Source organism: Oncorhynchus kisutch, linkage group LG7, assembly GCF_002021735.2.
Source record: "Oncorhynchus kisutch isolate 150728-3 linkage group LG7, Okis_V2, whole genome shotgun sequence".
Taxonomy (NCBI): Eukaryota; Metazoa; Chordata; class Actinopteri; order Salmoniformes; family Salmonidae; genus Oncorhynchus; species Oncorhynchus kisutch.
In genome coordinates this window covers 33477346-33491888 of record NC_034180.2, presented here as the reverse complement: position 1 = coordinate 33491888, position 14543 = coordinate 33477346, and positions in this window count along the sequence as shown.

Genomic DNA, 14543 nt, shown 5'->3' with positions numbered 1-14543 from the left:
AACATTACTAACCAGTAGAGGGCAATATTGTCTTTCTGAAGCCACTCTTTCTCTCCCTCTACTCCATCTCTTCTTTCTTCCCTTTCACCAATAAATCACTTCCCAGTATAGTTAATGGATATAGAAGCAGATCATGAGTGAGCTATCTACGGGCCGATAATTCAAGTGAAGATCCCAACACTGATTGTAGAGAAAGGTTATTTATTTCAGCAGTAACGCAGGACACAAAGGGGGGATCTGGGAAAGATTACTGGCAGGGGTATACTGGAGGTCTCCTCTCAAATGGAGCACTGTGTAAATTGGGTTCACTTTCCCCCAATGAAAATATGGACTGCAGTTTATTTCTACTTTATGCACATGGAAGCCTTTTGCCATTGTCTCGGGGGTGTGTGAGGTGAGAGAGAGGTGGCTGTGTGTGTGTATGGAGAGAGAGTGGGCTTAGTTCTTGAAAAATGCCCCATTTGAGCCCTGGTTTCTCCCATTTCATGGCTCCCACTCTACTCTAATTAAAAGGTATGACAACCATAAGGATAGGGTTGAAAGCCACTGTGTGGTATTATTGAAAGACATTGCATTGCATTGGGGGCACAGTGGCTGGCTCGGAACCGATACTTCAGCTCTCTCACCATGCAGAAAAATTATTCCTGGGGAACCTTATCCAGGGACTACTGGGACTCCTCTTCAGGGGGTCACCAACTCTAGATGGGCCTGCTGATCAGCTCCCATCTCTCCAGATGGGTGGAACACAGGTCAGTCCGGCCCAGAAGCATCACAGGGGACGTCTTGGTTGCTGGTCCCAGGGGACAGGGGACCTGCCTGGGACTGACAGCTGCATCTTTCCCCCAGCTCCCTGGCCCACACACCCCAGGGTGTACCTGCTGCTCGGCTTGTGTGCCCCAGTGGCATGTGACAAACGGTGACATGTTTCTGCTCTCCTGCTTGGTTTCATCGGATGTCCTGATGGATATTGAAACAGCAGGTGACTTTCAGATCCTTGTTTCTCAGATAGAAAAGAAGAAAGAGGGGGAGAGAGGGGGGGTGGAGAGAGAGAAAGAGAGAGAAAAATAGAGAGAAAGAGAGAGAGAGATGGAGAGGGGGTGGAGAGGGGGAGTGGAGAAAAGAGGGGGTGCCACCTAGAGCAGTGGTAAAGATTGCTTTATTTATAGTAAAAAAGTTGTTATAATAACAGTTTTAATTTTTTGTATAGACTTTCCTAAATTGTGAGAAGGGAGGCAACAAAGATCAGCCTTTCCTTTGAATTTTCAACCAGCAGTTATTAAAAGTGTGGCCGTGATTGATAACCTGTCAGTCATGGAAATAATCAGGACCAATCCCGTCCCATACAGCCATCTCTGCCTCCCGCCCTAATCCTTTATACCCCTATCACCCCCAACACATCCACTTGCCATTGAAAACCTGTAATTGAATGAGTTTTTGTCATTATTTTGATTAATCATATTAATTTGTACTAATTAAGAGATGGTTTGAAGTGATGACAATTAGATTAATGAAATTAGTTTTAACTTTCTTTCCCCCCCCACCTTAACAACAGAAAAAAAGGATTCCGACCAAGACTGTTATGAAACAGTTGGCAATCTGGATTTTGGGACTAATTGAATGTCTAATTTTATTAATGATGAAATTCATTAAAAGTCCTTGGGGGGGGGGGGGGGGGGGGACGTAGATTCAGCTGCTAAGAGTGGAAAATTAATTAAAATTCCTGAAGATATTTCTCATGTTAAAGGCATAGGCACTGTTAACCCTGGGCTTGGGAGTGGCTGTACTGTATCACCAGGCTCCCTGCATGTTCTGCTGTTGGGAGAAATATGGGCTTTTAAGTGGTGACAGATTAAGGCTGTTGAGGATCCCTAGATTCATGGTGCTATCTCAAAGGGTTGAATAATTGTGATGATTGGCTGACCACTACACCAATCAGCAATGAGCAAATGAATCCTTTTCTCTAAATTCATCCATAGGCAACAGCTGTTCCAGACACAAGGAGGACTGCTGTTCCGCTTCACCATATCCATCTAGATCTGTCCAGAGGACTCCACACCTCAAAGGTTGCCAGGTAAGAATACCATTGTCTGTTTAGATCTGCTTTTTCAGAAAAAGGAAATTGAAGCCAGGTGATTTAAACGGTACCCAGAGTCCAGTTCAAGCTGTCCCTGGTGGCTGGGTCAGGTCCGGTGATTGACACACAGGGCAGCGCCTGCCACTCTGGGTGCAGTGGGGGTCTGACACTTGTGTTCTGTGGGTTCTGCCCAATCCTTCAGCTCTACATATTCACCAGCCTGTCTCCCTCGCCACAGGCCAATTCATAATTAACAGCTGTTGGCTTGTCAACAGTGGCCCTGGCCATGGCACAGGCACATACATTTATATTCACTGAGAATACCCCGTGCCATGAATGGATTTCAGAGGCCATGAACCCATCCTTTCTCACTGAATGATGGACACTCACCTGAAAGCTTGAACACAGACACTCTGTCTAGTCAAACTCCCTCCGTCTCCCTCTGCCTCTCACCGGTCAGCTCCTTCTGCCACTGGCCCTGGAAATGTATGCATCTCTACATTATGTCTGGCCTGCTGAGGTGGAATTAAAATAAATCCTTGCTGATGCCAGCCTCTGCTATGAGTGTTTGTTGAGCTTGTTGAGCTGAAGTTGAAATGTAAATATAGACTGCAGGAGATCAGCGCTGCGATATGCTGCTTGAAATTCGAATAAACAAGGAGCTGTCCACTTGTAATAAATGATACCCATGAAAAGGAGGATTCCTTTAACTGATAAAGATGAAAAGTAATTGTTTGTGCTCACACAAAATTAATCAGATCAAAACTAGCTATCATTTTAAAGAGACACCGGACACAAACATTTTTTTTTTTTTTAAATGTGATGAAGTATTGGCTATCCCGCATGAAGTCGGAGGTTAGCATTACAATATGGAGGGCTCTTATTCCAGAGGCTAGAGATAGTATTATTGCATATATTCAAAGAGAATGAAATGTTTATGATATGTATGTAAACAAGAGGAGGAAATGTTTATGATATGTATGTAAACAAGAGGAGGAAATGTTTGTGATATGTATGTAAACAAGAGGAGGAAATGTTTGTGATATGTATGTAAACAAGAGGAGGAAATGTTTGTGATATGTATGTAAACAAGAGGAGGAAATGTCTGTGATATGCATGTAAACAAGAGGAGGAAATGTTTGTGATATGTATGTAAACAAGAGGAGGAAATGTTTGTGATATGTATGTAAACAAGAGGAGGAAATGTCTGTGATATGCATGTAAACAAGAGGAGGAAATGTCTGTGATATGCATGTAAACAAGAGGAGGAAATGTTTGTGATATGCATGTAAACAAGAGGAGGAAATGTTTATGGTATGTATGTAAACAAGAGGAGGAAATGTTTATGGTATGTATGTAAACAAGAGGAGGAAATGTTTATGGTATGTATGTAAACAAGAGGAGGAAATGTTTGTGATATGTATGTAAACAAGAGGAGGAAATGTTTATGGTATGTATGTAAACAAGAGGAGGAAATGTTTATGGTATGTATGTAAACAAGAGGAGGAAATGTTTGTGATATGTATGTAAACAAGAGGAGGAAATGTTTATGGTATGTATGTAAACAAGAGGAGGAAATGTTTGTGATATGTATGTAAACAAGAGGAGGAAATGTTTATGGTATGTATGTAAACAAGAGGAGGAAATGTTTATGGTATGTATGTAAACAAGAGGAGGAAATGTTTGTGATATGTATGTAAACAAGAGGAGGAAATGTTTATGGTATGTATGTAAACAAGAGGAGGAAATGTTTATGGTATGTATGTAAACAAGAGGAGGAAATGTTTGTGATATGTATGTAAACAAGAGGAGGCCGTCAAAAGTGCCCCAGAGCTACAAGGCCGTGAACAATGCAGTCTCACTTTACGGAAAGAGGAATATCAGGGAGGATTCAATATGTTCAACAGTTAGAACTTCACCAAAATTCACTTCAACACATTGAACATTACCCAACTGTCCAAAAAGATATGAATAAGATAAGATAAGATATGAATAAGATAAGATAAGATAAGATATGAATAAGATAAGATAAGATATGAATAAGATAAGATAAGAATAAGATAAGATAAGATAAGATATGAATAAGATAAGATAAGATATGAATAAGATAAGATATGAATAAGATATGAATAAGATAAGATAAGATATGAATAAGATATGAATAAGATAAGATAAGATATTAATAAGATATTAATAAGATAAGATAAGATATGAATAAGATAAGATAAGATATGAATAAGATATGAATAAGATAAGATAAGATATGAATAAGATAAGATAAGATATGAATAAGATAAGATAAGATAAGATATGAATAAGATATGAATAAGATAAGATATGAATAAGATATGAATAAGATAAGATATGAATAAGATATGAATAAGATTGCTCCACAATGACTCTTTTTTAAGTCTGAATTGAAGCACTATCATTTGAAGAGGTCTTAATTGTTTATTTTTCTGGACCGCCAGTAGCCCACACATTCATGTTACCAGAGGTGCTTCCTGCTCTCAGATGCCATAGTGATCAACACAACAGAGTGTTTTACCATCCAGCGTCAGGCTCCAAATATGGTAGAACACCTGGACAGACTGGACGCACAGCAAACACGTTTATTTTCACAGCTTTCAAATGCTAAACCAACACACTTCAGGCAATCTAAACAGCCCAGGGTCACTAACACACACACTGGCCTGTCTGGCCATGGTCCCAGCCAGCCTGTTTACCAGAGCATATGACAGACAACCTGATATGGACAAACAAGGCATGGAGCTCACTGGCCAGTGACACACCTTGGAGGCCATCCATACTCCAGTAATGTTTCACAGTCTTATTTTAGAGATTTGTGATTTTTAGAGATTTGTGATTTGTGAAATTCTCATGTACTTGCAATATAGTGGAGAGTGGTGCTGAATGGACAGCTCCTTTCCTCCATGAGTTGAAGATGGGCAGAAATCTCTCCTGTGGCTATTCCTCTCTGTTATCTCTTTGGCTTTGCTCCCTCAATTCACTCATACCTATTGACATCATATTAATAGAAGTCATCATTTTATGCTGGATGATATGTATATTTGTTCTATTTGTCTTTTTGGAATGAATCACTCAGAATTGGGTTTTGAAATGAGAGTCAGAACAACTGACCTGAACTCTAAACCGTGTTATGTGAAATGATCAACAAGTCCATTTAGCAGCTGTCCTAATTGACTGGACGATGGGCTGGGCCTTCTCTGGATAGGACTGTGTGCTTTGGCAAGTGTCTCATCTGGTTAAACGGAAAAGATTGCATTTGAAAGGGAGGGAAAGCCACCAGCCAAAGGCACCACATCTGTGAAACTCTCAAGGCAGACCAAATTCCCTGCTCCCTTTATTTCTGTCTGCCAGGTTGTAATGGAGTTAATTGAACAATAAAAGCTATTCTCTAAATCATTTCCTCTCTGTCCATACAAGATTGATCACGCAACCAATCCTTTCTACGGCTGTAATTTTCATATTTAATGAGCGTGACTCCAAAACTATTACACTAATTAGTCAAATCTCACATACCGTTAATGATGCTCGCAGTAATTAATATTATATTTAATTAAAAAATGACCCATTTCAGTGGCTTGCACGCAGGCGTCGCTGGCTGCTTTGCCTGGGGGGGTCGGAGGGAACGTTTGAGAGTGGGTTATATGGAGAGAGGGTGGGGGTTGGGCAGATGGACAACAAGGTTGAGATGGATAGAGAGGGGGGGAGGATGTGATGTGGAGAGAGGGTTGGTGTGTTTGCGTGTGTGAGACAGGTGTAGGTGCTGTGAATGGCCCTGTGCCTGTGCAGATTCTGCTTTGCTGCAGCATATGTCTGTGTGGTTAGCGTGTGCTCAGAACCCCCTCTCAGAAGGCAGCACACGGCAGAGCGGCAGAGCGGCAGAGCTGGCTGATTTATGGAGGAGCCCCTGTTCCACAGTGCGTACACTGGAAAATCTCCAGTTTACACAAGAATTGCCTGAAAAATGAGATCTGTGACTACATTCTTTTCATTAGTGGCTTGCGCTAGCGTGGAGGCCGGGAGGGAGGCTCTGAGCTCCTAATGATGCGAGCAGAGCGGAGCGCAGGCCCACAGCCTCGGCAGGCAGCTGCTCTCTTCTCAGACTTGCTCATTACATCAATATTCATGTCACAAACACTATTTTTTAATTTCGACAACAATTAAGGTGGAAAAAACAGTTGGTAAACTTGTGCTATTTGAGGCAGGCTTGGTGTTGTGAGTGAACAATAGCACAAACAGTGGTGAGGTACCAGTGCAGGCTGGTGGGAGGAGCTATAGGAGGACATGCTCATTGTAATGGCTGGAATGGAATCAATGGAACAGAGTCAAATGTGGTTTTCATATGTTTGATGTGTTTGGTACGTTCCATTAATTCCATTACAGCCATTACAATAAGCCCGTCCGTCCTCCTATAGCTCCTCCCACCAGCCTCTTCTGTGAGGTACACCACTCACTCACAGACATGCACACACACACAGGCACAAATAAAATTATTGAAATAAAATTTGATTAGCAGGTGACTCCTGTCATTTGGTATATATATTTATACACCTCAAATCTACACTAATTTATGTGCACAACGATAGATATGTTTTTCATGTGATCTGAATATCTCCCAGCTCACACATGTACGTGTTATTCCATCAGTTGCAGAATATAAAGCATACAAACGCCAGTCACTGCCCCCAAACCCCCCTTCCATCTGGAACAAACAATGATGCATGAGTCTCGGGTGGGCAGCAGTTCAGTTCCCTTATCTAAATAAGATTTAGACTTCATTTAAACCGGGCTTCCATCAGTTTGGAGAGATGGCAGAAGAATAGTCAGCAGGATGGGAGACCTAGGGCACCTAATTTTATCTTTCAATGTATATGTTTCCCCTTTCTCTTCCTAGCAGCAGGACAAGTGTGCACCTGCTGCTGCCGAAACGCACTCAACAATGTAATTGAGGTGATGAAAAATTATCGTGATTGGGGGCATTGCTTCTCGCCCCCTCCACCCCCAGTCACACTCCTCCCACCCCCCCAGACCAGTAATAATATCTCCAGGCCCATCTGTCACCATCTAATGTGACAAAGTTTTTATCGCATGTATTAGGGCTGCCAGATTAAAAAGTAAATACGGCAATCTCACCAGGCCCCCGCGCTGGCATGTTATGGTGCATTTCACGGTGGCCTGAGCACCTCATCAGTGTTCCGCCGCCTGTGCCCCTGGCAGGGAAACAAACAGGACCCTGGGGAGCAACGCCTGGGGGGTGGAGTGGATTTGGGGGCAGCGGGCTGGAGAGGGGGTAGGGCTAGGGGCTAGGGGGATTGGGGTTAAGGAGATGTTAAAGGATACCATTAATGTTGTATGTCTTCTTCACCCAGAGGTAGACGGCAGCACAAACTGCTTCTCTCCCTCCCTATCACCCCTTTTGCTCGCTCCCCTTCCCACCTCTTTGGGTGGGATAGAGCTGGGAGATTGTAGTGGTGGTAGGAGAGGAGAGCATGAGAGGGGCCAGGACGTTTACTGGTGGTGGATGTGTTAGCACCACATGCTTACACTACCAAGCATAGGGGTCCAAGTCATCAACAGCCAAGTGAATAAAATAAATACTTGATTACTTACACAGACAGTATTTTGAAGTTAGTGTTGAGTTGAGAGAATCTGTTCAATGCTTTCACCTGGTCTTTCTACTTGCATAATCTCACTGCCTCTACACAGTCCTCTTCCCTCTCCATTCCAACTACCTATTGCCGATGGATGAGTCTTAATGGTGTGTATTCCATCTGGCCCCTGTATGGCTGTGCTGTGTTCAGGAGAAACCTAGCAAGCGGCACCTAGAGACACGGCTGGCAGATGGAGAACTGAATGGAGTGTGCCTCTCAGATTAGCTGTTGTAATGGCTCATTTGGGCTCCTATGAGGAGATATTATCACATGTGTTCCATACGTCTGTGCTCAGGTCTATTACACTACCAGGAGTATCCTTCATTTACTCCACACACACCTGCAGTCTTCCTAACCAGAGGAGGAAGTCAGTGAAACGGACTGAGGTAAAAAACGACTGGATAGATAGACACCATCAAATTGTATTTGTCACATGCGCCGAATATCCACAGGTGAAGAACTTACAGTGAAATGCTTACTTACAAGCCCTTAACCGACAATGCAGTTTTAAGAAAATTAAAATTAAAATTAAAAAGTAAGAGAGAAAAAAATAAAATAATTCAAGAGCAGCAGTAAATAACAATAGCGGGGCTATATACAGGGGGTACCGGTACAGAGTCATTGTGCGTGGGCACCGGTGTCGAGGTAATTGAGGTAATATGTACAGAGTTATTAAAGTGACTATGCATAGATAATAACAGAGAGTAGCAGCAGCATAGAAGGGGGGGCAATGCAAATAGTCTGGGTAGCCATTTGATTAGCTGTTCAGGAGTTTTATGGCTTGGTGGTAGAAGCTGTTTAGAAGCCGCTTGGACCTAGACTTGGCGCTCCGGTAGCGCTTTCTGTACAATAGAAGAGAGAACAGTCTATGACTAGGGTGGCTGGAGTCTTTGACCATTTTTAGGGCCTTCTTCTGACACCACCTGGTATAGAGGTCCTGGATGGCAGGAAGCTTGGCCCCGGTGATGTACTGGGCAGTACGCACTACCCTCTGTAGTGCCTTGCGTTCGGAGGCTGAGCAGTTGCCATACCAGGCAGTGATGCAACCCATGAGGATGCTCTCGGTGGTGCAGCTGTAAAACCTTTTGAGGATCTGAGGACACATGCCAAATCTTTTCAGTCTCATGAAGGGGGATTAGGTTTTGTCCTGCCCATTTCACGACTGTCTTGGTGTGCTTGAACCATGTTAGTTTGTTGGTGATGTGGACTCCGAGGAACTTGAAGCTCTCAACCTGCTATACTACAGCCCCATCGATGAGAATGGGGGCGTGCTCGGTCTTCCTTTTCCTGTAGTCCACCATCATCTCCTTTGTCTTGATCACATTCTCTAATAGTTTGCAAGCCCTGCCACGTCAGATGAACGTCAGAGCCGGTGTAGTACATCTTAGTCCTGTATTGACGCTTTGTCTGTTTGATGGTTCATCAGAGGGCATAGCGGGATTTCTTATACGCTTCCGGGTTAGAGTCCCGCTCCTTGAAAGCGGCAGCTCTACGCTTTAGCTCAGTGCGCATGTTGCCTGCAATCCATGGCTTCTGGTTGGGGTATGTACGTACAGTCACTGTGGGGACGATCTCCTCGATGCACTTATTGATAAAGCCAGTGCCTGATGTGGTGTACTCCACAATGCCATCAGAAGAATCCTGGAACATGTTCCAGTCTGTGATAGCAAAACAGTCCTGTAGTTTAGCATCTGCTTCATCTGACCACTTTTTTATAGACAGACAAGTGTCAAGGCATGTGCTTTTATTGTATGATGATTATTATTAATCTGTAACCCACTAGGTTCCATGGTTCCTTGAGATGTGCATAGGCTGCAGTGGCAGTCACTGCCATTTAAGATGAGGGAGGTGCACATAGATTGAGATATTTTATTTTTTTAGGTGACAGACAGTGACACATGGACAGACAGTGACACATTCAATACCGCCTTGCATCTAGCTGATCTAGGGTGTAATCATTAGTCCAACAGTTGCAAACAAAAGTTTCTATTGGACAAATTCAGGTATGTTTATCCCTGTTTCGTTCTGTTTGCTTCCCTTTAAGAAATGTTTTTCTACAGAATCGGCAGAATGAATACACCCCTGATCACGCGTAAACACAGTTAACTTTTATAGCAGCCACATTGTATTCCTTCTCGGATCTATGCGCTCTCCTCTTCTCACCTTTTCCCTTTGCTTGTGCACTTTAATGCACTACAATCATTCAGTAACGTTACAGTGTATAGTCAGTATGTAGTTACACCGGCGGGACCCTGTGGCAATAAAATAGTCAAACCAAAAGCTTAACTTGACTTGGAAGAGTTCCAGTGATGTGTTGGATAGCCATAGCCAGCTAGCTAACATAGGATCCCTCTGTTTGAGCAGGGTGTTTGAGTAGGCTAAACTAGCTAACTGCATTTGCTAGCTAAGAAAGTGAAAAGAATGGCGAAATATTTCTCTCTCTTGCTTCTCCTTCATTTTGAATAAATTCATTTGTACAAAACTGTTAAACTATTGTCCTTTTCTCTCTTTGAGTCAGCTACTCATCACATTTTATGCACTGCAGTGCTAGCTAGCTGTAGCTAGCTTATGCTTTCAGTACTAGATTAATTATCTGATCCTTTAATTGGGTGGACAACATGTCAATTCATGCTGCAAGAGCTCTGATGGGTTACTGTGTAAGTCTATGGAAGGGGGTTAGAACCATGAGCCTCCTAGGTTTTGTATTGAAGACAATGTACCCAGAGGAGGACGGAAGCTAGCTGTCCTCAGGCTACACCATGGCGCTATCCTACAGAGTGCTGTTGAGGCTACTGCAGACCTTCATTGCAAAACAGTGTGTTTTAATCAATAATTTGATGACGTGAATATATTTACTATATGTTTTATCTAAAAAGGATAACTTTTTAAATGATTTAAAATGTTTATTTTTATGAAATTCACTGAGGAGGATGGCCCTCCCCTTCCTCCTCTGAGAATCCTCCGCTGATCGGCTGTGGGCTCTGCCCCAGTCACTCCCTAGCCACACCCATAGTCACTTCCTGGTTTGAATGAAATAGGTAGTGGGTGTGTCAAAGTGCAGAAATCATCTTTATGTCATGGTCAGAAGTGTTTGGTAACTACAGTAGAAAACTGTTTTAAAAGCCTAGGTTTCATTATGAGAACTTTTCCAAAGGATAGCTTTCTCAATGGGATATTGTATTGATCACCAGCAGAAGTTTCCTTTGTGTGGACTATTGACTTCCAAGAACCAAAGTGTGAAAGGCTATTTCTAAGATCTATAATACATTTTGGGGTTCTCTGTGGACTATTTTCCCTTTGATTATTATAGAGACTAACAACTGAACTGGTAAAATCACTACTCTGGCTGGATAATTTGCATTTTTGGGGATTTCTTGCTGGATTTTCTGAATCTAAACATGTCCAATATGTCTCTTTGGTGTGTTGATAATGAACTGGCCACAGTGAGGCATTAGAATAAAGTGTTAATGAATCCTTGCAGCAGGCTCGGCAGAGGAGACAGAGGAGACAGAGCAGAGCAGGGTGGAGGGAGGGAGGGATTATCACCGGTGCACCTGTGATAGGGCCCACGTGCTGGGCCTGGGCTGTTTTGCTGTCTGACAGTCTGTCTGCTGACAGGTTTGTGACAGGGCAGTGTCTGCATGGCCCGTTATCTGTAGCGTCCTCCAGAGGGAGAGAGGAGAACATGTGTAGTTGTCTCTCTGCCTGTCATTAGGGGATGCTTACTGAGAGGGGCCTGGGCAGCGCAGTCCAATTCACAATTAACTGTGCAGGATGCTGGGTGTGACAGACATTTGAGAGTGCGGGTTGGTGTCGGCCAATGGTGAGGACAGGGCGACCGCTGAGCTGCTCCCGGCTGCAGCAGATGCCAGTTCAGATGCCCAGGACCCGGGTGGCACTGACCAGCCCTCTCTTTCGCTATGCTCCAGAAATTAGAACATTTTATAAAGAAAAAAGTAAATAGCATCTAATTACACAGGGTCAATCATTTTAAATATCACAGTGACAAATCATCACAGGAATGTACAGTATTTGTACAGACTCAGGTTAATAAGCATGGTATTAGATCTTAAACATGTTACATTAAAAAACAGTTTCATGCAGTGAATAGTCTGCATGGCTGCTGTATTTCATGTCTGTGAGGAGCCTCTCTACAGTAAGCTAGATGGACTGTACTGTGCTGTGAGTAGGCTCTCTACAGTAAGCTAGATGGACTGTACTGTGCTGTGAGTAGGCTCTCTACAGTAAGCTAGATGGACTGTATTGTGCTGTGAGGAGCCTCTCTACAGTAAGCTAGATGGACTGTACTGTGCTGTGAGTAGGCTCTCTACAGTAAGCTAGATGGACTGTACTGTGCTGTGAGTAGGCTCTCTACAGTAAGCTAGATGGACTGTATTGTGCTGTGAGTAGCCTCTCTACAGTAAGCTAGATGGACTGTACTGTGCTGTGAGTAGGCTCTCTACAGTAAGCTAGATGGACTGTACTGTGCTGTGAGTAGCCTCTCTACAGTAAGCTAGATGGACTGTACTGTGCTGTGAGTAGCCTCTCTACAGTAAGCTAGGTGGACTGTATTGTGCTGTGAGTAGCCTCTCTACAGTAAGCTAGATGGACTGTATTGTGCTGTGAGTAGCCTCTCTACAGTAAGCTAGATGGACTGTACTGTGCTGTGAGTAGGCTCTCTACAGTAAGCTAGATGGACTGTATTGTGCTGTGAGTAGCCTCTCTACAGGAAGCTAGATGGGACTGTACTGTGCTGTGAGTAGCCTCTCTACAGTAAGCTAGATGGACTACATTGTGCTGTGAGTAGGCTGTCTACAGTAAGCTAGATGGACTGTACTGTGCTGTGAGTAGCCTCTCTACAGTAAGCTAGATGGACTGTACTGTGCTGTGAGTAGCCTCTCTTTCCCGTAAGCTAGATGGACTGTATTGTGCTGTGAGTAGCCTCTCTACAGTAAGCTAGATGGACTGTATTGTGCTGTGAGTAGCCTCTCTACAGTAAGCTAGATGGACTGTATTGTGCTGTGAGTAGCCTCTCTACAGTAAGCTAGGTGGACTGTATTGTGCTGTGAGTAGCCTCTCTACAGTAAGCTAGATGGACTGTACTGTGCTGTGAGGAGCCTCTCTACAGTAAGCTAGATGGACTGTATTGTGCTGTGAGTAGCCTCTCTACAATAAGCTAGATGGACTGTATTGTGCTGTGAGTAGCCTCTCTACAGTAAGCTAGATGGACTGTACTGTGCTGTGAGTAGCCTGTCTACAGTAAGCTAGATGGACTGTACTGTGCTGTGAGTAGGCTCTCTACAGTAAGCTAGATGGACTGTATTGTGCTGTGAGTAGCCTCTCTACAGGAAGCTAGATGGGACTGTACTGTGCTGTGAGTAGCCTCTCTACAGTAAGCTAGATGGACTACATTGTGCTGTGAGTAGGCTGTCTACAGTAAGCTAGATGGACTGTACTGTGCTGTGAGTAGCCTCTCTACAGTAAGCTAGATGGACTGTACTGTGCTGTGAGTAGCCTCTCTTTCCCGTAAGCTAGATGGACTGTATTGTGCTGTGAGTAGCCTCTCTACAGTAAGCTAGATGGACTGTATTGTGCTGTGAGTAGCCTCTCTACAGTAAGCTAGATGGACTGTATTGTGCTGTGAGAAGCCTCTCTACAGTAAGCTAGATGGACTGTATTGTGCTGTGAGGAGCCTCTCTACAGTAAGCTAGATGGACTGTACTGTGCTGTGAGGAGCCTCTCTACAGTAAGCTAGATGGACTGTATTGTGCTGTGAGTAGCCTCTCTACAATAAGCTAGATGGACTGTATTGTGCTGTGAGTAGCCTCTCTACAGTAAGCTAGATGGACTGTACTGTGCTGTGAGTAGCCTGTCTACAGTAAGCTAGATGGACTGTACTGTGCTGTGAGTAGGCTCTCTACAGTAAGCTAGATGGACTGTATTGTGCTGTGAGTAGCCTCTCTACAATAAGCTAGATGGACTGTATTGTGCTGTGAGTAGCCTCTCTACAGTAAGCTAGATGGACTGTACTGTGCTGTGAGTAGCCTGTCTACAGTAAGCTAGATGGACTGTACTGTGCTGTGAGTAGGCTCTCTACAGTAAGCTAGATGGACTGTATTGTGCTGTGAGTAGCCTCTCTACAGGAAGCTAGATGGGACTGTACTGTGCTGTGAGTAGCCTCTCTACAGTAAGCTAGATGGACTACATTGTGCTGTGAGTAGGCTGTCTACAGTAAGCTAGATGGACTGTACTGTGCTGTGAGTAGCCTCTCTACAGTAAGCTAGATGGACTGTACTGTGCTGTGAGTAGCCTCTCTTTCCCGTAAGCTAGATGGACTGTATTGTGCTGTGAGTAGCCTCTCTACAGTAAGCTAGATGGACTGTATTGTGCTGTGAGTAGCCTCTCTACAGTAAGCTAGATGGACTGTATTGTGCTGTGAGTAGCCTCTCAACAGTAAGCTAGATGGACTGTACTGTGCTGTGAGGAGCCTCTTTGCAGTAAGCTAGATGGACTGTACAGTGCTATGAGTAGCCTCTCTACAGTACGCTAGATGGACTGTACTGTGCTGTGAGAAGCCTCTCTACAGTAAGCTAGATGGACTGTATTGTGCTGTGAGGAGCCTCTCTACAGTAAGCTAGATGGACTGTACTGTGCTGTGAGGAGCCTCTCTACAGTAAGCTAGATGGACTGTATTGTGCTGTGAGTAGCCTCTCTACAGTAAGCTAGATGGACTGTATTGTGCTGTGAGGAGCCTGTCTACAGTAAGCTAGATGGACTGTACTGTGCTGTGA